This window comes from Ovis aries, chromosome 14 (assembly GCF_016772045.2).
Source record: "Ovis aries strain OAR_USU_Benz2616 breed Rambouillet chromosome 14, ARS-UI_Ramb_v3.0, whole genome shotgun sequence".
Classification (NCBI taxonomy): domain Eukaryota; kingdom Metazoa; phylum Chordata; class Mammalia; order Artiodactyla; family Bovidae; genus Ovis; species Ovis aries.
In genome coordinates, this window is record NC_056067.1 from 10,827,026 (window position 1) to 10,853,652 (window position 26,627).

General features: G+C 56.7%; 1 protein-coding gene and 1 long non-coding RNA gene across 8 annotated transcripts in view; one reads left to right on the top strand and one right to left on the bottom strand.

Moving 5' to 3' along the window:
• The window catches only part of GSE1 (Gse1 coiled-coil protein), a 393,370-nt gene that overhangs the window by 27,292 nt on the left and 339,451 nt on the right, over window positions 1-26,627 (top strand). The gene's annotated exons all lie outside the window — the stretch shown is intronic.
• On the bottom strand, window positions 127-24,116 carry LOC114117859 (uncharacterized). Its single transcript, XR_003591448.3, has 3 exons — window positions 24,032-24,116; window positions 10,719-17,399; window positions 127-7,058 (listed from the first exon to the last, which is right to left on the bottom strand). It is a non-coding gene; the product is annotated as an uncharacterized LOC114117859 (long non-coding RNA).

Sequence of the window (26,627 nt, forward strand, 5' to 3'; positions counted from 1 at the left end):
CTGGGCTCGCCCTGCCGCCGCCCTGGCGACAGGCTGCAGGCCTCCTGGCTGCTCCCCAGGCCCTCAGGGAGGCTGGCCAGCCCGCGGCCTCCCCCCTTCCCTCTTCCCGCCTCCAGAACATCTGTGCTCGTGGGGGAGAGAGGCTCCCAGCCCCAGCCGCCCCACAGGGCAGTTCTCCCCGGATGCTCTTGCTCCCTTGGCCCCAGTCTTTTCCTCCAGGAGCGGGAACCTGGGCACCTGAGCTGTGAATTCACTCCTGGCTCTGGGCCTCTCCCCCAGGGACCTGCCCCCACTGCCTCCCCCACCCCTGTCCTTCTTGGTGCCCAGACAGTCTCTCCAGGGCCAGCCTTGACCTATGAGCCTTCTAGATCTGCAACCCCTCTGCAAGGGGTAAGCATCGGGCCTGCTCAGGGTGGGGGGCCCTGGCAGCCATGGGCACGCTTGTGTGCATGGCCAAGAAGGGCTTAGCGTAGGGCCTGTGTGCCCAGGTGTAGGCAGGTGTCGGGAGAGCAGAGGGCTGCTCCCTGGGCTGGTGAGAGCAGAAGGAGGAGCACCAGGGTCCTCGAGCAGGAGGGGGGCCATCAGTAAGTGAGGGCACGGGACACAGCTGGTCCACTCCGCCCCACAGAGAGGCCCGGGTGGTGGACACAGCCGAGCCCTGCTCTCCTTTCCTCTGCTGCCCTTCCGATTGGAAGCCAGCGGCTGGGGCCCTGGACACATGCCACCCAGATCTGCCTGGCAGGACAGAGCAAGGGCAGCAGGGGTCTGGGGCGCCCAGCCCACAGATGAGCCGGGGCCAGGGACCAGGCCGACTGTTTCTATGGCAGCTTCTTCTTCTTTAAATAGTGATTTGTTTGGTTAAAATGTGCCTGTGCCAGCTCTTGGCTGTGGTGTGTGGGATCTAGTTCCCTGACCAGGGATTGAACCTGGGCCCCCTGCCTTGGGAGCAGAGTCCTAGCTACTGGACCACCAGGGAAGTCCCTATAACAGCTCCGTTGAGACAGAACACACACATCATGCAGTTCAGCCATCTAACGCGTACAGCCTGGTGGAGGTGAGCATTTTCACGGGATCAGGCGGCCATCACCCCTGTCCATTTTAGAGCATGTTCATCACGCTGAGAGGAAGCCCCATGCCTGTGAGCAGTCGCTCCATCTCCACCACCCCCACCTCCAAGCCCTAGAGTGACCACTGATCTTTCTGTCTGTCTGGACTTTTCTCTTCTGGACGTTTCATATGAATAGAATCATTTCTTATGTGATCTTTCCCATCTGACTTCTTTCACTTTGCAAATGTGTTCAAGGTTCATCCATGTTGGAGACTGTGTCAAAACTCCCTTTTTATGGCTGAGTGACTCTTACTGTCTGGATGTAGCAATTTATGTATCCCTTTATCAGTGATGGACATTTCTGTGTTTCCGCCTTTGGCTGTTGTGAATAGTGAACATCCATGGACAAGGCTTTGTGTGGACGTTAATGCTTTCATTCTCTTGGGCAGATACCTGGGAGTGGAATTGCTGGGTCAAGTGGGGAACTGCAGGACTGTTTTCTGTTTCTGCCCGCAGTGTTTTCCGACATCCTCACCAACACTTGCTCTTGTCTCTTTTATTCCAGCAGCCTCAGTGGGAGTGTGGTGGTGTTTCCGTGACCGGAGACTTCTGGAAGAGATGACTGTTGGGCTACGGTCCAAACAATAAGAGGAAGTGAAGAAGGCATAAGAGAGGGGGAAGGGCATTCACGGTACAGGGGACAGCATGTGCAAAGGCCCAGAGGCAGAAAGGTGCATGGTGGGGAGGCTGTCTGTAGCAGAGGCTGAGGAGGCAGGCAGGGCTGGAAGCACCACGGTGTGAAGGGCAGGGGCCCTATTGAAGGGTTCCAACTGGGGGTGGCGTGCCTCAACTTGCCTTTTGAGAAGATATTTGACTCTGGAGGGTAGAACCAGAGCGAAGGCAGCGGTTCCTAAGCCTAGTGTGAACTTACAGGAGGATGTGTCCAGGGCAGAGTGAGAGGTGGCTGCTTCCCAGGGCTAGTGAGGCAGGGTTTGCAAGATGGCTGGAAGGCTCCTCAGTGCAACCTGGGCCTCTGCTGCCCAGGGACTTTCTGCCTCCCCAAGACCCAGCTGGAAACCCTGGGTGGGGTTTGGGGTGCTGTAAAAAGCGACTGCCTCCCTTGGCTGTGACCAGGGCCCCTAGAAAAGGCCTCAGCCCTGCCCTGCCCCTTCTCCAGCCTGTGGCCAGCACTGCCCGGCTAGGCCTCTGGGCAGCCTCCCCATGGCCCATTCATTCACAGCCTCCCCCTGCCTCCTTGAGAAAGGAGGGGCTTCCAGGCCTCGAGGATGGAGGTGCTGGCTGCAGTCCAGCCCCGCTTCCCCACCCACCACCCCCTCCCCAAACTCCCCCACCCTGGCCTGCCCTTTCTTTATGGCAGGCAAAGTGCTAATTCCCAGTGCAGAGAGGTGGGCCAGAGTCTGCGGCCAAGAGAGAGACTGTTTACAGCCTCCGGCGGCTCTTGGCTCCAGCGGTCCGGCGGGCTGGCCTTGCAGTGACATGTTTATTCTCCAGGCCCGCTGCCGGCCCCGGCACTTGGCAGGGCCGAGCGGAGGGCTCTTGCTGATGGGGACAGGCTGGCGGCTGGGGGCTGTCTGTGTCTGTGCTGCCTGCTCTCTCACTCCCTCCTGTTTTACATTCAAGAGGCGAGATGTGGAGCTGAGGGTCAAGGGCCCCCCTGCCCTCCCCAAGGGCGCTGTCCCCACCGCAGCACCTTCAGAAGCTTCACCCTGGCTCCCTGTTTGGGCTCCCAGGGGAGACCTTGTCCAGAGCTGTACTGGGAAGCTCATGGGGGCCCCCACTGCCTGCCCTCCAGGCCAGCCTCAGTCACCGAGTCACTCAGCAGAACACCTGGCCTGAACTAGGCCCTGGGTGACAGCAGTAACCAAGACAGACGAGGCCCCACCCCAGGGGCTGGCAGCCCAGCGGGGCGGGACTGACCATCCGTAGGCGGGGAGAACTAGGCTTCTTCAGAGATGCCCTCTCCTCCCCACCACAAAGCCCCTTCCTACCCACAGTGCCTGGGCGTCCCCATCAGCCCCTGAGATACTGTGGCAGGGAAGCCAGGCTTTGGAGCTGGACTTTGATGCTGGCTTGGATCCCGTCTCTGAGTCCCGCACTTCTCACAGCCTCTGCTCTCTGATCTGTAAGAGGGGAAGAAGAGGGTGGCCCTTTACAGCTGACCTCCAGGGCTGATCACTTAGTCAAACATCCACTCGGGATCCCCAGATGCCTTGCCAGGCATGCAGTAGCAGATGAAGACTGGAGTTTAGGGGCAGCTTTCCTGAGGGACCAGGCTAGGAAAGGACAGATGTGATTCTGTCTATCTTGGGATGGAGCTGGTGTCCCTGGGTCCCCATCCTGGGGCCTCACTTGAGGAGCACCCTTGCCAGGCCAGGGTAGCCCCATGAGAGAAGTTTCAAGTAGCCTCTTTGGGCACAGAGGGTGTTGAGGAGGATCCTAGGTGCCTGGGCGCACGTATGGTGTGGAGTGTCGATTGGCTGGTGACTTTGGAGCCAGGCTGGCTCGCCTGTTTTCCTGGGGTCTGGCCTTGTGATGTCTCAGCATTCCTTGCAGATCTGGGTTCTGAGCTGTTGGAGGGGCCACACCATGTGGCTGGGCCCCATCTCAGTGGCTGCTTCTGTCCACCCCGTGGAGACAGCAGAATCAATCGGCTTCCCCAGTGGACACGAGTGAGGGCCCGCCCCTGGGTGCGGACTGTTTCTGATCTACAGGTCCCTCCATGCAGCCCTCCACTTGGACACTGACATCCTTGCTACTTCCTTCCTGGCTCTTTGCCCCCACTGCCCATCCCCTCTCCATTATTCCACCAGAAATTTCCATGTCTCTAGACCTAGCTTGGCGAACTTGTTCTTAAAGGACCAGGTGTTAGATATTTCAGGCTTTATGGGCTGGCCTCTGGTATCTGCTGCATATTCTTCTCTGTTATTTGCTTACTCTTTAGAATTCTTTAAAAACTTAAAAGCCATGCTTAGTTTGGCTGGCTGGGGGGTTGCGGTTTGCCGCAGCCTCCTCTGGACCGGCCATATGGGGTGTGGGCTGGCTGTGACACCCACGCGTGAAGTTTTCGTTTCCTAAGCACCAGCTGTGCCCCAAGCCTGCTGAGCTGGATACGTGTTGGCTCCATTAACTTGGACAACAACCCTGTGAGTGACACTGTGAACCCACTTCACAGATGAGGAAACTGAGGCACAAGGAGATGAGAGGACCAGCCTGTGGTCTCACAGTTGGTCAGGGCAGTACTGGGATTTGAACCCAGACCAGTAGTGTCTGTCTTAACCATGGAGCCTCACCACATGGCTTTGGCGCCTGGCTTCTATGCTTTCTGCCCCTTCCCTGATAATTTTGGATGTAAAGGAAGCCGGATTCTATTCCTGGCCTTTTCTGGTTCTCGTACCCCTAGCTGGCCTGCGTCTCTATTGACATTTGCCTCCTCCCATCCTGCCCCATCACCTTTGCGTGCCCCGCATTAGGGAGACACCCTCTGGAGCAACTCAGAGTTCCAGAAAGAGCTTCAACAGCACCTGCTCCTCTGTGGCCAGCCCTCAGGTCACACCAGGCAAAGCAGTGTCCCTTTAGCCACTCGGCCCACATTCTGCAACTTAATATCTAAGCCACATGGGCTTGGCCACAGCACATGACCGAGGCAGGGAGTAGAAGCCCCAAGTGGTCAACCCAGCATTGCCTGCTGGACTTAACCTGGCGGTAGGGGCAGCTGTGGCTGAAGGGTCACTGGGAGAGACTGTCCCCTGCCATCAGCCAGGCACAGAGCGTGATCCCTTGGTGTCCTGAAGCTATGGGCCACCAGAGAGACTGGTCTTGAACTTTCTGGCCTCCCTGGTTGCTGTTAAAAAGACAGGGAGTTTTGGACAGGTGGTTCGAATGGGAGAGAAGACAAGTAAATATATGGGGATATAGTTACATGCAAGCTATTAAAATACCAGGAAAAATTAATAAGACTCGGTGCTGGTAAAGTTGCAGAAATTTGGCTGATTAGTATTGCTGCTGGCAGCACAAATCTGTATCATATTGTCTGTTCCCCAAACCATTTGTCAGTCTGTATCTAGAGTTTTAAAACCGCTCCATGCTGCTGCCCAATAATCACATTGTTAGAAATGTATCCTAAGGAATGCGCCTGGAAGAAGGAAAATGATAAGACACACAAAGATGTTCTTTGCACTGTTATTTATAATGGGGGAATTCTGAACATCCAACAGCAAGATACAGTTAGGTACACTGTTACGTATCCCTGGGGGTGGAATATTCTGTGGCTTTAAAATGAGGTCCGTGGAGCCCATTTGAGCACAGAGAAGCTGATGATCTAATGCTGAGTCAAAATAAGCAGAACACAGAATTGTAAACATGTCTTGATTACAGCCTTAAAGAAATATGTCCATGTAAGTCCAGACTGGAAGAGGCCTTGGATCACTGGTGCAACTGTTCATAGGGTGATAGGACCCCCTCCAACGGAAGCACACTTTGATGCTGTCTCCGTTTTGTCTCAGTGCTAAATGTCAGGCAGACGCTTTTGCCACTTCCGTGTTATGTGACCTTGGACAGGCCACTGGCTGTATCTGAGCCTCATTTCCACCATCTGTGAAACCTCCACAATTCCCTGAGACTGTGGGACCTGGAGGGGCCTGCCTTACAAGGCCTGTACAGGTGATAACTCGTTATCCAGTGTGAAGCGGGATTGTTACCATCTAGCCTGAGGATGGTTGTGAGGGGGGAGGGGTGTAGACCAGGCCCGCCTGCCAGCTGCCCCGAGGACCTCGGCCTCTGACACTGAGCTGCCTGCGAGGTGGGTGTGGGCGGCCTGTCCAGGGCAGTCAGCTACGGAGACTTGGAGCTTGGTGCTGCCCCAGGCCCCTTTTCTTTGCTTTCATGCCATCACATGGGGTATGTTTCAGTCAGGGCTTCCATCCTGGGAGCCAGTGAGATCTTGGCACTCTTGAGTCTCATGCAACATGGGGCTGAAGGTTTCTGTGTCACCGTGGTGCTGGTGTCACTTGAAACATGGCCCCTCTAACGGCTTTCATTTGGCGAGGATGCCTGTCATGGGCTGGATTGTGCACATACACGCACGCGCACACACACCTCCGGTTCCTACATTGCAGTGCTAACCCTGGCGCCTTAGACTGTGGCCATGCTTGTAGACAGAGTCTTTGGAGAGGCGATTACGGCAGAATGAGGTCATTGGGGTGGGGCCTGATCCAGTAGGTCTGATGTCCTTGTACGAAGAGAGAATCAGGACACAGACCCACACAGAAGGAAGACCACGAGCAGACCCGGGAAGAGGATGGCCATCTACACGCCGAGGAGAGAGGCCTCGGAAGGAGCCATGCCTGCTGACCACTGTGGTCTCCAGCTTCTAGCCTCCAGAACTGAGAAAAAAGTGTCTGCTGTTTGGGTCCATGCCTGGTCCCTGGTTACACACTGCCCCACCGCTGTCCATGAGAGGCATGCAGCACCCACGGGTGGTGGCAGAGGGTGCTCAGCAGTGTGTGAAGGGTGCGCCTGGGACATTTACACTGTTTCCCCCACTGTTGTAGATAATGTCTTCCTGCATGTTCACTGCTCTTATGCCTGTAGAGTGCATCTCCAGAAGGGTCCTGGGGCTGCAGCTGTTGCGCATGGCTCTCCACCCACCCCGAGTGCATTGGTCAGCACAGCGGGTCCTGCTATGTGAGGAAGACTCTCCTCCGGCCTGGGGAGCCCAGGGCCTGGGCCCTCAGCCATGTGGAGCGCCCTCCAGGGGGCCACACGACCTTGAAGGTCATCTTCTGGGCTCTGAGTCTGAGCTGAAGTTCTCACAGGAGCAGGGAACATCAGAGGAGCCCATTGGCTGGGAATGGGAAGACTGGCGTCCACAGGCAGCTCAGGCTCACAGGCTCCCGGGGCGGAGGTCAGCGGGCTGTTGGCAGCTGCGCCGCGTGAGTCGTGTGGGAACGGAGGCCCTGGTCATCCTCACAGAGATTTTCTGTGGCTGGTTCTGTAACAGAGGGAGGGAGAGAGCAAGCTATAGTAGGTGGAGCGTCACCAGGCATCTCTGCCAGGCTGGGAGCCGGCCCTGGCGCCCTCCCTCCCTCCCTCCGGGTACAAAGTATCCCGTAATAGGCTCTGGCTGTTAGGAGTCCAGAGACAGAAAGAAGAGATTGACATCATGCAAGTATTGGGTTCGGTGAATGGAGTCCCCCTGGCCCCATTGCTGTGTTAGTGGCTTCTGTCCACCTGGAGAGGTCTGCTCGGGGGCTGGCACCTCAGGGCTGGTGCTGGGGCCCAGTGTCCCCCGGGTTCATGTCCACCTGAACCTGTGAATGTGCCCTTATTTGGAAATAAGATCTTTGCAGATGTGATCCAGTGACAATGAGGTCAGGCTGGATAAGGGTGGCCCTGAATCCACTGCCTGGTGTCCTTATAAGAAGAGGGGAATTTGGACCCTGGCAGAGAGAGTGGTGGGCGGAGACGGACACGCACACAGAGGCCACGTGAAGAGGGAGGCAGGGATGGGAGCGCAGCTACAAGCCAAGGGACACCGCGTGGCTGGCAGCTGCCAGAGGCTGGAGAAGGCCAGAGGGCTCCTCCCCGATCCCTTCAGGAGGCTGGTGGCCCTACCCACACCTTGGTTTCAAACTTCTGCAGACTGAGCAAACGAGTTTCTGTCGTTCAAGCACCTGGTTTGTGGTGACTAGTTACGGCAGCCCTGGGACACCTGCATGCACGCGTGCACACACCCCTGTCCCCACCGGTGGGCCTTCCTTTTCCTCCCTCTGGCCCTGCATGTACCCTCTTACAAAGCCACAATAGTGGCCGTTACACGCCTTGTCCCCTGGGTAGGGCTGGCAGTGGGATGGGGCACTGCAGGTGTGCAGTAAAGTTTTGCAGAATAAAGGGGCAGGGGCCAGAGCAGGAGGGGAAGGGAAGGGGTGACTCTCAGAGCTGACCCTTTGGGCAGGGGGGTGTCCTCCCTCCTGCACTTGCCCTGGACTCTTTGTCCAGTTTAGGCTTCTGGGGCGAGAGTGAGGAGTGCTGCTGTGCCAGGCCCAGGGCCATCCAGAATGCCCAGTGCACCTGTCCCTCTCAGGCCTCAGTTTCCCTCACTGTAAGATGGGTTCGTAGTACCCTTTTTTAGGCCCTCTTGGGGAAACAAGCAAGCTGGCCCATGGAAGGCAGTGTGCTCGACATTTGCGTGGAAGTGAAGAGGAACTAAAAGCCTCTTGATGAAAGTTAAAGAGAGTGAAAAAGTTGGCTTAAAGCTCAACATTCAGAAAACGAAGATCATGGCATCCGGTCCCATCACTTCATGGGAAATAGATGGGGAAACAGTGGAAACAGTGTCAGACTTTATTTTTGGGGGCTTCCAAATCACTGCAGATGGTGACTGCAGCCATGAAATTAAAAGACGCTTACTCCTTGGAAGAAAAGTTATGACTAACCTAGATAGCATATTCAAAAGCAGAGACATTTCTTTGCCGACTAAGGTCTGTCTAATCAAGGCTATGGTTTTTCCAGTGGTCATGTATGGATGTGAGAGTTGGAGTGTGAAGAAGGCTGAGCGCCGAAGAATTGATGCTTTTGAACTGTGGTGTTGGAGAAGATTCTTGAGAGTCCCTTGGACTGCGAGGAGATCCAACCAGTCCATTCTGAAGGAGATCAGCCCTGGGTGTTCTTTGGAAGGAAAGATGCTAAAGCTGAAACTCCAGTACTTTGGCCACCTCATGCGAAGAGCTGACTCATTGGAGAAGACCCTGATGCTGGGAGGGATTGGGGGCAGGAGAAGGGGATGACAGAGGATGAGATGGCTGGATGGCATCACTGACTCAATGGACGTGAGTCTGAGTGAACTCTGGAAGTTGGTGATGGACAGGGAGGCCTGGTGTGCTGTGATTCATGGGGTCACAAACGGTTGGACACGTCTGAGTGACTGAACTGAACTGAACTGAACTGACAAAGCCTGACTTGGTTGGGGAGCAGCTGGGCCTGCCAAGGGAGGGCGGCCGGGTGGAGGATGCCCACAGAGGAGGAGGAGGGTACAGTGGCTGAGGGTGTGCTGCTGGGGGGGGGCAGGTCCCATGTGGAGCCCCAGCTGTACCAGTTCTGTCCTGGGGTAACTGAGTCCTCCTCAGTGTCTCCACATGGGAAATGGGCGAGGTAAGCGCACCAGCCCCATAAGGAGCCTCCCGTGGACTCTCAAAGCCTCTACCTCCGGTGACATATAAGAGGGTAGGAGATGGAGCCTGACACGTACGAGACTTGCTGTGCCTGTGGAGTCGGCTTGTCTTCATTTCTGGGCTGTGTTTGGGGCTGAGGAGCAAAGTGCTGGCTGGTCAAACCAAAGGAAGCTTCTAGGTGCAGAAGCCTTTGCATCTGAAGGTTGGTCATCCCTTGAAAGAGCAGTGGAGAATGTGACACAGTGGGCATCTAAAGGTCCCTGAGCTGCACTCCTCCCCTCTGTGCTTTTGAGTTGGGGGGACCCATGCTCAGAGGGACCCTGATGTGTGGAAGTGGTGCTGCCCAGACCCGCTCGCTCTGCTCCTGGCCCACTCTGGTTTGTACACTGAGAACTTTGCATAAAACTGGGGTCCTGCACCCATGCCTCTCCCCACCCTGGGACCCGGCTCATGCAGCAGGAAGCATCTGGCAGGGGTCAGCACTGCAGAGGCGTGGTGTCCTGGGCACGAAGGCCTGGCTCGTCACCATGGACCCCTTGGGCTGGGAATGGGCAGCTCTCCAGGAAGGCATCTTTTCTTGTCATCACTTCTTTCCTTCCTGTGTTTTCCAGGATGGCATAAAAGCCCCTCTATGCCAGCTACAGCCCCAAGATCATAGGACCCCATCCTTCTTCCCCCAAGACCACCAAAGTGCTGTTATGTCCACTGCACAGTTGGGGCTCACTGAGCCCTTCCAGGCCGGGGTTTCTGTTTCTGGCCTGAGTCAGGGAAGGCGGGCTCCCCTGGTCACCCAGCTCTGCAGGGGTAGGTGGGTGGCACTTCCCAGGGTGGCCCCAGCCTGAAGGAGGGGGTCTCTGTTGCAGCTTTCGGCTGCTCCAGGGAGCCCTGGGCTGCTGCTACCCACAGGGGTCCCCCGCTGCCCAGGAGGGCTCTTGGGCCTCACGTGATGTTGGAGCATCCTCCTGGCCCTGGGGGCCAGCACCCCCACACTCAGTCCCTTACCCCTTTCCTGGAGGCAGGGGGTGGGGAGCATTCTGTGACGTATCCCCCACCCTTCTGTGCTGGAAGCAACTCAGTGTAACCCCATGGCTGGGTTTCCCTCGCCCTGTTGGGGCCCCCTTTCCAGTGGGTGGCTATAAAAATAGCACTTGCTTTCAGTTAGGAGCTGGGGGCGGCGGGGGTCCGGTTTCCCTGCTCCTGGAGGAATTACCGGCCCACATGTTGCCAGGAGCCTTGGCTGGGAGAGGCAAGCGTGGCTCCAAGCCGGCGAGCGGGCGGCGGCGCAGATGGAAACTCGATCCCAGCTCAGCAGACTGTTTGATTTATTTTAAAATCAAGCAGATGGCTGCTGCAGGGGTTTGTTTAAGTTCAGCTCCGAGCCGGGCCCACGGCCAGGAGCCTTGGGGCAGCTGCGCCAAAAATTTTTCAATGACTTTGGTCGTCTAACCACCTCTTCCCTCCCTTTTGAACTTGAGCCTCACCACACACATGTCGGCCGCTTGCGCCATCTCCATGAGGCCCGGCTGCGCCCAGCTCTCCGGTCCCCCCTTTGTCTTGCCGCGTCCACCTCTTTGTCCTCCCGTATCTGTCTGTCTGTGCCTCTGTCTCTGAGTCTGTGTGTCTCCTGGTTTCTGGGTCTCCCTGCGTCTCCTCACTATTCCCTTTCCCAGGAAAACTTCCCAGCTCTCCCCTGGGCTCCCTGGCTTCCGCTGCCCCGCCCTCACCCACCCCCAGCAGCACCACTCCAGCCATTGGCGCGTGGGAGAACAGCCAAGCTTTGTGGCCACGCAGCGTCCCCTGGGCTGTCCCCTCTCCTAGACACTGTGGCTGGGAAAACCAGGGCTTGACCGTAAAATCCTGGAGTAGACCAGTCCTCTGAGGGCAAGTGGCTCGGCTCCTGCCCAGGGCAGGTAGGCCGGGCGGCCTGCAGCTGTCCCTGCTGGGGGTGGAGCGGGTAGCCTGGGCACCCACGAGGAGCCCACTGTGTGGCTATGTGTTTGGGGAGGCCGGCTGGGGGCTGCCAGCGGGGTTCACGCTCCCCCACGTGCTCATGCACAGACACTCACACCTCCCCCAACACTGCTGGTTGACAGACCAGGTCGTATCCCCCAGGCCCCCAGAAGAATTGACTGGTCCCCTGTTCAAACGGCAGCAGGTTCTGCAACCCCAGACCCATCCCCTAAGGGACCCAGCACCCACTGCCACTTCTAAACAAACCAAGGCTTTAAATAGCTGCCAGCTCTGTAAATAACCCCAGATCCACGAGGGGCGTTCTCTAGACGGGTGGGACACGGCCTCCAGCAACCTTGCACCAAGGAGGCGGGTAGAGGGCTGATGGCACTCAGGCCCCACGGCAGCCCTGGTAGGGTCCAGGGTGTTTTTCTGTCTCTGGGTGGGATGGCCAGCTCTGTGGTTGATGTGGTGGGATCTGACTCAGCTGCCTACCCCAGCCCCCAGAGTCACCCCAACTCAGTGACCCACCTCAGGGAGGGCGGGAGAAGCCTGCACTAGCCTGGCCACAGAGCAGCTGAGGGTCCAGCAGGGGTGCTGGGGAGAGGGCCGGGCAGGACACTGGCTCCACACCTCTCTTCCTTTCAGCCACGTCCACGCTGGCAGGACCTAGCTTGGCCCTCAGTGCCCATCTGCCCCTCCCCAGGGTCCTCAGTAGAATGACATGCTTTAGGGTAGAGGCTCCAGCTTTCTCCATCAGACTCTTCCCTGAATGGATCCAAGGAGACCTCAGGGACAGACTTGTCCAGAACGGCAGCGCTCGGAGCCCAGCCCTCAGCTGGGTCCAGAGCAGAATTCTGCACCCCTTGCCCAAGGGCCAGTTGGTCAAGTGGTCACAGGACCACAGGATATGCTAGAGGCAGCGCCCTTGGGTGCAGGACCATGGCCTCTACACATCCCCGGGGGGAATAGTTTCCCATCCCAGCACAATTGCATTAGTTCTCCAGGGCATCGTGGATGGTGGAAACCAGCCTGCCCACAGCTTTAAAAATCTTTGTATCTGTTTTTCAAAACAGCCCATTTCCATCTCCCATGGCCATTCACCAGCATCTCTGTCAGATCAAATAATTTGAAAATTGTAATGATTTTGGTACCTCCTAGAATAGCTCAGGAAGCTGAAAGCATGGCTCAATTAAAAAATGCATCCCAGTACGCTTCATGGATCGGATGGGTGGGGGTCATTCCTGTTGAAAATGCACCCTGGGAGGTGGGGGAGTTTTTGTTGGTTTATTTTCTGTCTGGTCACCTGCCTGGGCTGCCTTCACTGCACAGAGGCCTGGATCCACCACAGAGCTGCATTAATACTGTGACTTCTCTTCTCTTTCTGGTGTAATTTTTGTGTAAGAAAGAGGAAAACAAAGATTTTAAAGCTGTGTATCCCCAAAGCTGTGAAACTTTTCGAAATTTCGTTTTCTAGGTGGTTTTACCAGATTGATGATTTTGTTCACTTACTGATTAGTTGTATGAGGGAGAAGATGGTTTATGGGCAAGCAGGCCTCAAAGCAATCACACCTGTGTATTCTACCTCAGGAAAACACAGAAAAATGCCTTTAGACTTATCAGTGTTACAAATTATAAAGTCTTCAAACTGCTAAGCTTGATGATGTCCAAATGGGGCCAGCACCATTTTTCTTACCGTTCTTTACTGTATAAAAAAATAAACATTGTGTAAAATTTACCATTACACCCATCTTAAAGGGCCTGGCCTAGTGACATTAAGTATGTGTGTGCTATGGTGTGACCATCACCACCATCTAGTTCCAGAACTTTCTTATCACCCAAAACTGAAACTCCACACCCACTTCCAGTACTATTTTCAAGATGTTATGGAGGCAGAGACGCTGCCTGGGCAGCACAGAGCACACATACAGGTTTCCCGTGTAGGGGCCAAAATCCCTGGATGGGTGAAGAGAACAGGACCAAGGAGCAGAAAACTGTAGCAGCAAATTGTATGTCGATGACAGGAGTGGACACAGACAGGGACCAGGGGAGAAGCAAAGGAAGAGGGGGGTTGAGGAGCAGAGGAGAGGCTCCTGAAGCCAAACTTTAAAAAGGCAGCCTGGTCCATGCCTGCCCTCTCCACTCTGCTCCCCAGCTGTTGGCAGCCGCAGAACATTGTTATATTTGACTGGAGCTGGAGGCTCTGCAGATTAGCGAGAGCTCTTCCAGTTCCAGTTTATAGCTTAGTTTGAGTCAGACTCCCTGGTTTCCTGGATGCCCAGTCCTTGGCGGCATCCAGAAGCTCCATCATTCATTCCGTGGAGATCTGCTGAGCATGTTCTGAGTACAGGAGACCCAGCTCTGAACAGGACAGACCTCCCTCCACTCCCCACACCCTCCCCCATCCAGTGTATCTTCTGCAGGCGGACCTGACCAAGAAGAAAGGAGGGAACAAGTACGCACTGTGCTGTCAGATAAATCTGCAGCCAGGTATCACCGGAGTGGTGGGGAAGCCTGGAGGGAGCTGGTGAGCAGGGGCTGTATGGGAATTGACTGGCATGCTTGGGGGCGGGTGGGAGGCACAGCTTTGCCTGGCAGGAGGGCCGGTCAGGTGAAGAGCGGTCCTGGCAGAGGGAAGAGGAGCGATCACTGCGGAGGTCCTGGTGGGGACGCGCTTGGGATTGTGTAGGTAAAGCAGGTGGGTGGCTTGGCTGGTGGGTGAATAGGGAGGAAGGCGAGCCCAGGGGGGCTGGAGGATGTTGAGCCCTGAGAGTTCCAGTGGGAAGGGGATTTGTTGGGGTGATTCCCCGGGGAGATGTAACCTGATGGATGGAACCCCCGTCCCTCTGGCTGCTGGGTGGGGAGCAGAGTAGAGAGGGCAGGCATGGACGTGGCATCAGAGAATATGCTGAGTCCCATCAGGGTCCACCAGCCCCCCTTTCACTTGGCCTTTGATCATTCTGGCTGCTTTGTGGAGAGTCGTGGGCTCTCTTCAGTGCTCCCTTACTGCTTGCTGTACAACTTACCTACTGCCATGGAACAGAATGCCCCCAAATGTTGTAGCTTAAAACAAGCTGGGCGGTCAGCTCCAAGATGGCACCTCACACAGCTCTTGACTGGAGCCTCAGCTCCTTGCCTTGTGGGTGTCTCCCTAGAGCAGCTGGCTTTGCCCAGAGTCAGTGACCCAAGAAAGAACCAGTGGGGAGCCTCAGTGCCTCAAATGACCTGGTCTCGGAAGCCACACATGGTCACTTCCACCCTGTTCTCTTCAAGGGACGCAAATCCCTAAGTCTGGCCCACACTCAAGGGCTCTGCCTCTTCAAGGGGAGGCATGTCAGAACATCCATGGATATGTTTCTAAACCACCACACTTGCTGATCTCCATTTTTAATAGAGAATAGGTCTTGCGTCCTGAGCCTTCATTGGGAATCTTATTTGGCTAAAATTGAATAGCATTGCGTCGTTTTCACAGTATGTATTTTTAGGGTTATTTCCCACTTATGTTGCGTAATACTGATATTCCTTTTAGGGTAGTCATGTACATTATAAATATATTTAAGCTTTAAAAAATGAGTTGACTTAAGGGAGATTATGAAGTAAGAAATACTAAGTAGATTTCAGAGGAAGGACCGAGAGAGTGAAAATGCCATAAAGTAGGAGGTGGAACGTGATGGCCACGGCTGGGGCCTGCTGGCAGCAGAGTAGCTGAGAGTTCAGGCTCCGGGTTTGACCCCTGGCTCAGCCTCCTGCAACTGTGTGACTGTGGGTGGGAATCTAGCCTCTTTGGACCTGTTTCCCTGTTGATAAAGTTAGTGAGCCGCCTGCTGCCTGGCCGTTGTGGGGCCCAGGTCGGTGGGGTATCCAGGGAAGGGCTTGGCACGGGGCCGGGTAGGGAGTAAGGGCCCACGCGTGCCCACTGCTAGGACGGCAGCCTCCCCACACGGTCTTCAGGCTCCTTGAGATGCTCCCAGGGTGGGTGTGTGCTGTGTGTGTGTGTATGTGTGTAGCTGGAGAACTGAGGGGATACCCCCCACCTCTGTTCACTCAGAGCAGTGGTAGCACCTGTTGGTGAGGGGGGAAGGCTCCTTTGGGGGGCTCTTCATCTGGTCAGAACACTGAGGTTACCCATAAGAAATCAGTGACCCGAATAGCTGTTGTCCTCCTCATCCACTTGTCTGCCTGCCCAGCCATCCTCCGTGCATGTGTCTTCTCTGTCCTCTCATCCATCCCATGTGTATATGCGTCTGGCCTGCCTGCCTTCTGTCCATCCTTCCATCCACCCATCCATCCACCTATTTCCTTTGCACTGTCCGCACATGCGTCCGTCGCCCGTCTGTCTGTCCATGCACCTGCCTGTCCTCCCCCGTCCCTTCATAGCTCTGTCTTGCCTGGCTCCTCATGGCATGCACCCGTCCATGTATCTTGTTTTCCTTCAGGGCGTCCACCCACCAGTCCATCCATCCATCCCCTTCCTTTCGTCCTTCCATGCATCCACCTGTCCATCCGTCAGTGCGTTGGTCCATCCATCCTTTTAACAGGCATCAGATTTTGTACTGAGGATCTAGCAATGAACAAAAGAGCCGCTGCGGTCAGAGCGCTCCTGTCCAGTCAGGGAGGCCTGTACGTTGTGAAGGATGAGAAGAGATGGTGGGTTATGCTCCAGTGGTGTACTGAGCACCTGCTGTATGCATGCAGCCTCATATCAGTGAAGGCAAATGCATGAGGTCCTCACAGTGGGTGTGTGTCCACAGGACAGAAGTGTCAAAAGGAGATGTGATCAGCTCTACCTTGCAAGGGAGGGAATACTTGAAGGGCTCTTGCGGGATGTGCAGGAGGTGGCCGGAAAGGGTGATTGAGGTGGCAGGAACCACACAGGCAAGTTTGGGGATGTCTGCATGACTGAGGAGCCTCTGGACGGCATCCTGTCCTAGAGGAGAACTTGCAGGTTGGGGCCAGAGTCGGGGGTTGTTGGGCCAACTTGAAGGAAACTCTGGGAATCGCAGAGGATGAGAGTAGGCAGAGAACACAGCAGGGGGCTTATTTCAGGCCCGTCAGGACTCCAGATACATGCTGGCTCCATGAGGAGCCCTGGGAGAAGGGAACTTGTTCACTGATTCACTCAGCGTGTCCTGCATGCTGGGCGTGTGCGGGCACAGGGGGTGCAGCAGGAAACAAGTCCGACCAGGTCCTGCCCCACCATCTGAATGGAGGCCTCAAACATTGAATGTACATCGATGCCGCAGGATGCCCTGCCAGCAGTGAGAAGTGTGTAGTAGAGAAGACACTGGGTGGGGTGGGGGTGGGGAGCACTGCCTGGGACGGACAGCTGGCCTCTCCCAGGATGGGGGGCACGCACGCCACGGGGTGTGGGGGGAGAACAGCTTCCAGACAGAGGGGCAGCTCACAGAGGCCCTGCGGTGGGTGCAGCTGGCCTGCTGGGGCAGATGTGTAATCCAGTCTCTACGGACCCCAGCACTCAGCTTGTGAGGAGTGAATGGATTGCAGGTGTGATGTCGGAAATCAGAGATGGAGAGGCCTGTACAGAGGGTTTGTTTTTTTTTTCTGTGGTTGCTGGGGAGCCTCTGAAGGTGGCTGAACAGGGGAGGCTTGTGAGCATCATTCTTGGGCAGCAACATGCCGGATGGCTAGGATGGGGAGGGTGAAGCTCTCGGGCCAGAAGCTTCTGGGGGTGCTGAGTCAGTGCAGTTAATACCCAGGCTTTAAGGTCACCTGAGCCTGGGACCAAGTCCTCCCCTGCCGCAAACCAGCGCTGTGACCCAGGCAAGGTACTCCTGCCTCTGAGCCTCTGTGTCCTCACGTACAGAACAAGCCTAACCATGGCACCTGTGTCTGGGGTTGTCATGGAGATGCCAGATGTCCGGTGTGAGCAGCCCCTCCCCTGACTGCGTAGGAACCTTGTGCCTGCTCAGTCGTGTCCAACTCTGCAACCCCATGGACTGTAACCCACCAGGCTCCTCTGTCCTTGGGATTCTCTGGGCAAGAATACTGGGGCGGGTTGCCATTTCTTCCTCCAGGAGATTTTCTTGACCCAGGGATCGAACCTATGTCTCCTGCATTGCAGGTGGATTCTTCACCACTGAGCCACCTGAGTAGGAACCTTGCTCACATTGATTCTGGCAGCTTCCCAGGCCGGTGAGAACCGCATGTGTCATGGATGGATGCAGTCCAGCAGGAGGGCAGCTCTGTCGTGTCTGATGAAAAGAAGATGCAGAGATGTGTCTCAGTGTACCATGCTGCAAAGGGGCCTGGGGCCTCCAGCCCTCCCTGGGGAGAGAACACATCCAAGTTATACGGCCCCCAGCCCCGCAGTCTCTTCCGAGCTGTGCAGGGCCTGGGCGTCCGACAAGCCAAACAACTGTTTTTGAGTCACTGCAGTATGGCAGCCAAATGGACCCGCTTCCGTGGTCGGCTCTGGCGGGAGGGCTGAAGGGACACCACCTCCTCCTCAAAGGGGAGGCTACTTGGCTGGAGTCAGGAGCGCAGCTTGCAGAGTGGGAGTGGGGGGTCTGTCTGGACCTGGGCTGAGGTCTGCCCCAGGCCGACAGGGTGCCCACTTCGGGGCTGCCAGGCTGGCTCTGGGTTGGCAGGGGTGGAGGGAGGCGGGCAGCTGCGTGGAGGGGTGTCTTTCCCTGCAGGCATCGGCAGGCTGGAGCCAGCTGCTCTGGCCTTGGCAGGGCGAACACAGAGCAAGTCAGCACAGCCTCCGCAGTGCCAAGGCTGGGAGCAGGCTTGCGGCTCCCGTTCCACTTCTGTGGGCGGGGCCTTTGTGCCCATCTGGCTTCCCCCTGGGCCTGGCCCTCCTGCACCCCCACATTCTCTGACAGTGATGGCTAATTAGAGCTGATGTCTTCTGGGGGCACTTTCTATGTGCCAAGCACTGTGCAAAATGTTTTCACGTATACTAAGTTTTTTAACACTCACAAAATACTGTTCGCATTTTATGGAGAAGGTGATGGCACAGAGGAGTTAAGTAAATTACCAAAGGTCACACAGCCAGCAAGTAGTAGATAGAGCTGATTCCAGAATCCATGCTTTTAACTTCTTCATGAGACCACCTCCTACAACCAATAATGACAGTGCCAACTGCAGCCCATAGCCCCAGGTGTACAAGAGATAACCTTTCCCTTAAATCAAAGTAAATCCAAGTATAATATTCTTAGCCCTTTCCTCTTGGTCACAAGCTGGCTGCCACAGCTCCAAGCATCACATTCTTATAGGAGGATAGCATCCAAAAGCAGAATGGGAAGGGATGGGGTCTCCTTTGCCATTTTCTCTTTGTGGCAAGGGTGTTTTCCAGAAGATCTTAGCAAATTTGGGTCCATCTGTACAAGTTGGGTCACATGCCCATCTGTAATTGCAAGGTGCTGGGAATACAAGTATCTGACTTTTCCAGACTTCATGCGCGGCAGGCTCTGCCATCAGAAAAAGCAGATAGGAATGGCTGGTGGGGAGCAGCCCAATTGGCCTCATCTTCAAGCAGGGGCTGCCACCTCCATTTTACAGATGAGGAATGAGGCTCAGTGGCAGGAGCCTGGCCTGGGTCTGTGGACCCCATGCTGGCATCGAGCATCTGGGCGGGGTGCCTGCTCCGCGTTCGTTTTTGAACTGCACCTCGAGCTGGGGGTCAGCCTCTGGCAGGCTGAAACAGGGCGTGTTTGTCTTCTGGGCATCCTTGTGTACTCAGGAATGAACATCTAGAAGGTTCTAAATCACCCTGTACTGTACTGGAAGAGCTTGTGTTACCCACACTCCTTTCTGTTTGCAAATGCCACAGACCCAATTCCAAAAGGGTGTTTGTGGACTCCTGTCACCAGTGAAGGGTGAAGTTGACCCCAGGCACCCTTGGCTCCAGACTCATCGGTCCTTCCACCTGTCTTCATCCTCAGCTTCGCTTTCCCCTGTGTGGAGTGCATCCTTGGGCATGTTCTCCTCACGGGTCAGAGATGGCTAAGGTCAGTTCTAGGCTAGCATCTAGTGGACTCCAAAGAGGGCACAGAGAGGAATTCCTGGGAAATGTCCCAAGGAATATTCTGACTGGCCCACCCTTGTAGAGGGGAAAGGAGTCTGTTGGTGGACAGGACCACTGGGTCAGGGAGGGCCAGGTGCTGGTTAGATACAGTGAAAAAGTTGCTTACTCCAGATGAGTGAGTGATGGAAAGGTGAAGGATAGATAGATGGACAGATGAATGGAGGCATGAATGTGCTGATGGTTAAACAGATAGATGCTCAGATGGACAGATAGATGGACCAATAGCTGGATGCGTGGCTGGAATGGGAGACGGCTGGCTGGCAGTAGCTCCCCCTCCTTCTCTAGAAGCTCCCTGGGCAGAGCTGCCTGTGTGAGTGATAATGAAGGCTCCATTGGGTCTTCCACTCAGGCAGCTAACTGCTTAGCCCCCAAAGCCCATCTAAACCTTCAGTTTCATTTTTGTAGCAAGGTCATTTCTGCTCCTTCCCCCTATGAGTGTCTTTAATAACACTTACTCTTCCCATAGCACAAAATGATGCCTTAGAAAACTTGAAAGATTTAGAACAGCTTGCAAAAGCACATGCGAGTCGCAAGGGTCCTGGCCTGCAGACCCCTTGACTCTGCAGCTGGTAGGCGTCCGTCTGTGGCTCTTCTCTGACAGCTGCTGGTGCCAGTGCTTGGCGGCCCCTGTGCCTTGGTTTAGGGAGCGCCAACCTCATGGGGCCTGGTCCCAGCCAGACTTGCTTCCTCCCAGTGGGGAGATGAACAGTGGTGACCTTTTTGGCAGGCAAACCAGAACCAAGGTGTGGACTGTTCCTACATCTCTTTTGAGGTGTGTTTGTTGCTACAAGGCCACAGGGAGGCAGGTGTTTTTACAGCTTCTTCCTTGGGAGCTGCCTTCTCAACTCAGAACATGCAAATTGCAGGAAGCCATGAGTTGCTTCCTTGGGGACACACTCTGAACAGCCAGCCCTCACCTGAACGTGAATGTTCTGCCCATTTTCATATCAGCCTGTTCCCCTCGGGCAGGCAGCTCAGACCACCCTGTCAGACACCCTCAGAGGGGCAGGCAGATGGGGTCTCAGGCGGTGGATGGGCTCTGAGTGTCCAGAGCAAAGAGAGACAGGGTTGCTCCCCGGTGCTGCTTAGGGTGTGGGCTTGGGAGCAGAGTACATGGGTTCTCAGTTGGGTCTGCTGCCGCTCAGGCCCTCACAAGGTCTGGCTGTGTTCCTGTGTGAGGCTCAAGGCAGGGAGAAGGCGGCCCTCTCCCCATGTCCTGGGCTTTCCTTCTTAGGCCCCGCAGAAACAGCAGTGCCCTGCTCTCAGGTACCTGCCCTTCTCCCAGAATATCTGCTGCTTTTCATCAAACATGCTAGTGTCACCTCCTCCAGGAGGCCTCCATAACTACTCCAGTTGAAGAAAGCTTCTATACACCCTGGTTGCCTCTTCAGGATATCAGCCCTGTGTCTGTGTCCTTTCTGATGTGGATGGATGTATGAGTGACTCTGAGTTCCAGTGTGTGACGCACTTGAGCAGGACTCCCACGGCTGGGCTTCCGGGCATGTGGTCAGAGCGGGTGGTGGGCAGGCAGAGGCAGGGGACTTGCGCTCTGGTCCCAGGGGTCTCTTGAGGGCTGATGCCTGGCCTTGTCCTCATTAGTGCAATGCATAGGGAAATAGTGTACCAGCCTTCTTGCCCCAAGAATCTGAGTAGTTACCTCCCTCCCTTGCAAAGCTGCTTGCAAAGATGAGGCATCTGCCAAGCCACATTTATCAGCCAATCATTAATTCATTTCCTCATTTTTTATTAATCACTGCCCACCAGCCAGAGCTTCAGATGGGGATGAAAAGCACTGGGGAGGCACCAGGTTGACAGAATTGCCACCCCAACCAAGGGATCGGGGAGCTGGGGCCCTCCAGTGGGGGCTGCTCCACCTTTGGGGGCATTTAGAACAGCTCCAGGGGCCCTGCTTGTCTCCTCTCATCAGGGGGAACTGCTCTGACGGCCTGTGTGCACACATCTGTATGTTCGCATGTTTGTATTCCTGCGTGCATGCGTGTGGGGTGAGGGTGTAGTGTGCTATGTGGTGCATCTGGGAGACGTGGGTATGTGACACGTGTACACACAGAGCCTGTGTGCGTAGTGTGTGTGCTTGTGTGTGTGGTATGTGGGGGATGTGGGTGTGTGCCATGTGTACACACAGAGCCTGTGTGCTTGTGTGTGTGGTATGTGGGGTATGTGGGTGTGTGATGTGTACACAGAGCCTGTGTGCATAGTGTGTGTGGTATGTGAGGGGTGTGGGTGTGTGATGTGTGTACACACAGAGCCTGTGTGCATAGTGTGTGTGCTTGTGTGTGTGGTATGTGGGGTATGTGGGTGTGTGATGTGTACACAGAGCCTGTGTGCATAGTGTGTGTGGTATTTGAGGGGTGTGGGTGTGTGATGTGTGTACACACAGAGCCGGGGTATGTAGTGTGTGTTCTTGTGTGTGTGGTATGGGGGGGGTGTGGGTGTGTGATGTGTGTACACACAGAGCCTGGGTGCATAGTGTGTGTGCTTGTACGTGTGGTATGTGGGGGGTGTGGGGGTGTGACGTGTCTACACACAGCCTGTGTGCATAGTGTGTGCTTGTGTGTGTGGTATGTGGGGGGTGTGTGACGTGTGTACACACAGCCTGGGTACATAGTGTGTGTTCTTGTGTGTGTGTGTGCATGTGGTGTGTGTGCGCAGTGTGCATGGGTGGAGGCAGGGGGAACACACAGGCTGACAAGGAGTTTCTCTGGATGATTAATGGCCTTTGGAAGGAGGCGCTGCGGCCGTCAGACGCTCCTGGCAGGTTCTGAGCTCGGCTCCCCGCCTGCCTCCTGGCTGAACCAGCCCAGGTGAGGCTGTGTTCCCAGCTGGTGGCCCAGGGCTGGCAGGCCAGGTCCCTGAGGGAACAGAGCCCCCTCCAGGGCTGCTTGCTTTCAGCTTGGCCTGCCCCAGGTCCTTTCTGCCCTTGCCCCCATGCACAGTGTGGACTACCCGGTCAGCAACACGGAATGCTGCTCTAACCCCCACCCCTAGGGCACCCACCCCCTAGGGACTATTGTTCAGCAGGATCAGACCTGGGCCCAGGAATCTGCATTTTTAACAAGTGTCACAGGGGTCTGATTATGGAGGGCTGCAGACCACACTCTGAAGAACCCACCTAGTGCTACAAGGGAACGTGCCCTCCCCCTTCTGTATTTGTCCCTTGTGCATCCGTTCTGCCTCCCTTGCGTTTGCTGTGTGACCCTAAGCAAGTCACTACCTCTCTAGGCCACTTCCTCATTTTTTAATAATAATCCTGCCTCTCACTCATTTGGGGATCTTTCTAGGCCTCAGCTTCTTCATCTGCGCGGTGTGGGTATACTAGCCCGAGCCTCTTTCGGTTCTCAGGTTCTTGGGAGGAGTGAATGAGTCATTCCCATGGGCATCTAAGTGGCTGTCGCTGCTGTTCCATGTCCTGGAGCTGGGGTGTGTGGTTAGACAGGGCCGTGTGGTACACAGTGGGTTTTCAGGGAAGTGAATATCTTTCTAAATCCTAGTAATAGCATCTGAGCTTACTGAGCTTCTACCACCTGTGGCTTGCGACTTCCTTACCCCCAGTTTACAGACAAGAAAACTGAGGCTCAGAGAAATCACATTACTCACCTGAGGTGAGTCGGCCCAGGAGGGCTTGATCCCCAGACCCTTGGGATCTTATTTCTGCCCTTGGCCTTCAGGTGGGGGAGGTGGGGGAGGTTGAGGCTGCCAAGTTATTAACCCCCTCCCCTCCCCCAGCAACCCTGGGAACGCAGGGCCGCGGGCACAGCGGGGCGGGCGGGGCTGGAGGGGTTGGGAGGCGCTGGAGCCACAGCCGCCAGCAAATCCAGCCCAGCTGGGGGATTAGACCGCATCTGGCTCGGTTTACACCAGAGAAACAAAGGCGGCTGCCGGCGCCTTTATCTGGTAGGGAGGGTTGGGAGGGGGGAGCTGCCCTCAGCCCTGTGGGGGACCTGGGTGGAAGGGAGGAGCGGAATCTGGGCCCTGATCCCGACACTAGCTCCCCTACCCGCCCTGTGACCCGCAGGGAGGTGACCTCACTTCTCTGTATGAAGGACAGAGTGTTCCTGGGGTGAAGTAGAGGGGGCAGGCTGCGGGGTAGGGGGGCAGGGAGTCCTCGGAGCCCCGGGTCCCTGCAGCTGCCCTTCCCAGGCAGCCTGCCCAGCCTGCAGTGGGGGTCCCCACCCTAGGGGCACGTGGAATGTGAGCACTTCCCCCTCAGGCTGTGGCCCCAAACTTAGCACTAGGTCTCCCCTTTCAGTCGTAGAAGAGAAACGGCCAATAAAACAGAAAATCAGAAGGAGCCCGGAACCGCACCCCTCTTCCAGCAGCAGGGAAGTGTTGGCTTGGGGGGGGTGTGCTGGTTATTTATGCCTCCCTGACCCCAAGGGGGTTCTGCCCCCGGAGGGGTGTGTTCTTAGCTCTCCCCCCACCGACTGCTCACGGGTGAGGAGGTGTTCTGATGCCTCCCCGTCATCTTAGGGGCGGGGGCTTGAGCTCCCCCTCACCGCCTCAGGGGTGGTGTTGGGCCTGGCTCCTCCCCCCACGGCCCCAGGGCTGGGGGTGGGGGGGGTGCACCGCCTGCCCACCTCGGGAAGCAGGACGGCGCGGGTGCCAGGCTGGCGGAGGTGGCCGGTGGGTGCGCGGCTCGCCGGAGCCAGGAGCTGACCTTATTAGCCGGGGGCAGCTGTTCGTGAAGCACATCTGGCAGCGGGCTGCGGCTGTATCCCGCGGACTGCCCGCCCCCCCCCCCGTCCGCCCCCCCCTCCCGCCCCAGCCTGGCGTTACCTTCCAGGAATGCTGGCAGCGCCTCTCGCATCTGGAGCGCGTTTCTGGGGCAGCCGGCGCCCCCTCCGGCGCCGGGCCCGGGGCTGGGGGTGGGCGACGCCCCGCCCGGATTTCCTGGCTCCTCCCTCCTCCGCTGCCGGTGTGGCTCCCAGGGTAGGCCCGCCACTGGGCCCGAGACGGAAAGGGCAGCGGATGTGATGTGGCTTTCTTCCTGGGAGGAGTGCGAGACCTAAGGACCAGCTGCTCGGCCCCCACTTGCCTAGAGGGGAAACTGAGGTCTGGAGGAGTCCGAGGCCTCGTGCGGGGCCCCGTGGCTTCCGTGTTGTGCCGTGGTCGTAGGGTGGTTGCTGATTTCGGTGTTAACCGGACACCATGCAGGTGTGATAGGTTCATTATCAACCTGCTGTGTGACCGTCCTGGCCTGGTGTTCACCTCTGGCTGGCTGGGTGGAAGCTCCAGGGCCTGGGACCCGGCTGGGGGTATAGTAACCACTGAAGGGCAAAGCAGGCAGCCCAAGGCTATGGCTGCGGGCAGACAGAGCCCTGTAATGCCTCTCTGGTTCCTCGCCCAGCTTCATCATTTTCAAGCCGTGTGATCTGGGTGTGTGACTTCACCTCTCTGTGCCTCAGCCTTGGCTGTAGAATGGGCTGGTGGTGGTGCCTTGTTCAGGAGTGTGACACTGTGGGTGACGGCCTGAGAACAGTGGGGGGTGGGATGGAGCTGAGGGCTTCCATGAGCGGGACCAGGGGAGATGCTGTGAAACACACACAGTCAGATGAACAAGAGAGAACAGCAGGTACGTGTGTCTGAATCCAGAGAAAAGGTGGTGGGCAGCTTGTAGCCAGTGTGAAGGCTGGAAATGCCCACTCTCGGGTGCATCTCTTGAACTCTGTGGCTAGGCAGTGGGAGCCCTTGAAGGTTCATGAGCAAGAGAGTGAGCTGGACCCTGCAGCAGCAGTCCCCTCTCCACTTTGGGTGGAGCGTCCCAGAAACTGGGGCACGCTCTGCTTCACACTGACTTTCTGGCGCCTACCAGGTACCCCAGGACCTCTGCCCAGCTGCCCCTGCCAGCACTTCCCCAGGCCCCACACCCTTCTCCTCCTGCAAGGCCTCCTGTGCGTCACGTGTACTCTGAGTGTGTTTGTCACCTCACCCTCACACCAGGGGTCTCCAGTGTAGAGCTAGACACTCGTGGATGGGGTGAGGGGGCCTTCTGGAAAGACTGGTGGACAGGGGCCATAGGCCAAGGGCCTAGCGTGGACAGAGGCTTGGAAAAGCGGTGAGCTTGAGTAGCTGCCTATTCTGGGGCCCTGTCCCAGTGACTGGAATCCTGAGAGGGGAGTCCAGATTTGAAGTTGACAACGGGCTCCACCCTTCGGGGTTTGCCTTATCCTGGAAGTCATGGGGAGCCATTGAAGGTGGGTGAGTGAAGCTCCTTGGGGCAGGATGAGCTTGTCTGCTGCGCTGACCCCCATCATTTTGAGTGGGCAAGATACATCCTAGGATCCCCTAGTCACTGCTCGAGTGAATGAAGAAGGGGTACTTGGGGAGCAAAGCCAAGGGCTTGGCTGCAGACAGGGTGGTGGGTAGGAGTGGACAGTGGCGCGCTCAGGCCTGGGCTCCTGGCTGGGCCACCCAGCCAGCTGTGCTGTCAGACCCACGATGGGGGAGCACTGGCCATGCACGTAGGGACCCCTGGGGGTGGCATCCTGCCAGGGACACTTTCTCTGCCCGAGTTCCCTGAGAGGCCCAGCCGGAAGAGCCTAGGGGCCAGACCCTGGCCTGGCGCCATAGGGCACCTGGGGGGCCACCCCCAGCCCAGTCACCCGCCAGTCTGCCCTGACCTCCCCCAGACACCGTGGCTCTCCCGCCAACATCTGCTGCCTGCTTCCTCCCTCCCCCAGAGCGTGTTTGTTTTTCTTCCAGAACTATCGCCTCCCACGGAGGCAGTCATCCAGGGGAGGTGCTGTTCTGTCCCTCTGCCCTGCACAGCCCCTCCATGCCTCACAGCCCTGGAGGGGATGTTGTGGGAAGCTGGACCCCAGGCGGGCAGGCGGCATCCTCAGATGCCGGGATTTCGTCAGCCTTGGCTCCCAGTTCTGTCGGTGGAATCCCGGGCGCACGTCCTGGAAGGGGGCTCTGGAAGGCCCTCTGCTTGTCTTGGCCCCTCTGCCTGCCCCCCTTTGCCCCTCCCCCCGCAGGGTTTGGGCGGAGACCCGGTGGGGGGAGGGCTCTACCGGCTTCTCCAGGTGGCCCACGACCTGGGCCTGTTTGGAGCAGTCCCTGCAGCCTGCTGGCGCCTGCTGCTCTCCCCCATGCTGGCTCCACCTCTTCTTCCCATTTGTTACTTTCTTTTAGTCAGTTCATCTGACCCCTAATGAAAACTTACTGTGTGATGGCTGGCAAGACCTACCGAAGTAGGGCCGTAGGAGAGTGCCAGGACCAGAGTGGGCTTGTGACAGACCACCGTTACTCGCGTGGAGAAGGGGGCAAGGTGTCTGATCTGCCTACATGAGGACAGATGAATATTGAGCCAGGTGTGAGCAGGGTGGGCGTCAGTGCCCCCTGCCATTCCCTTGGGGATTTGGGTGGGGAT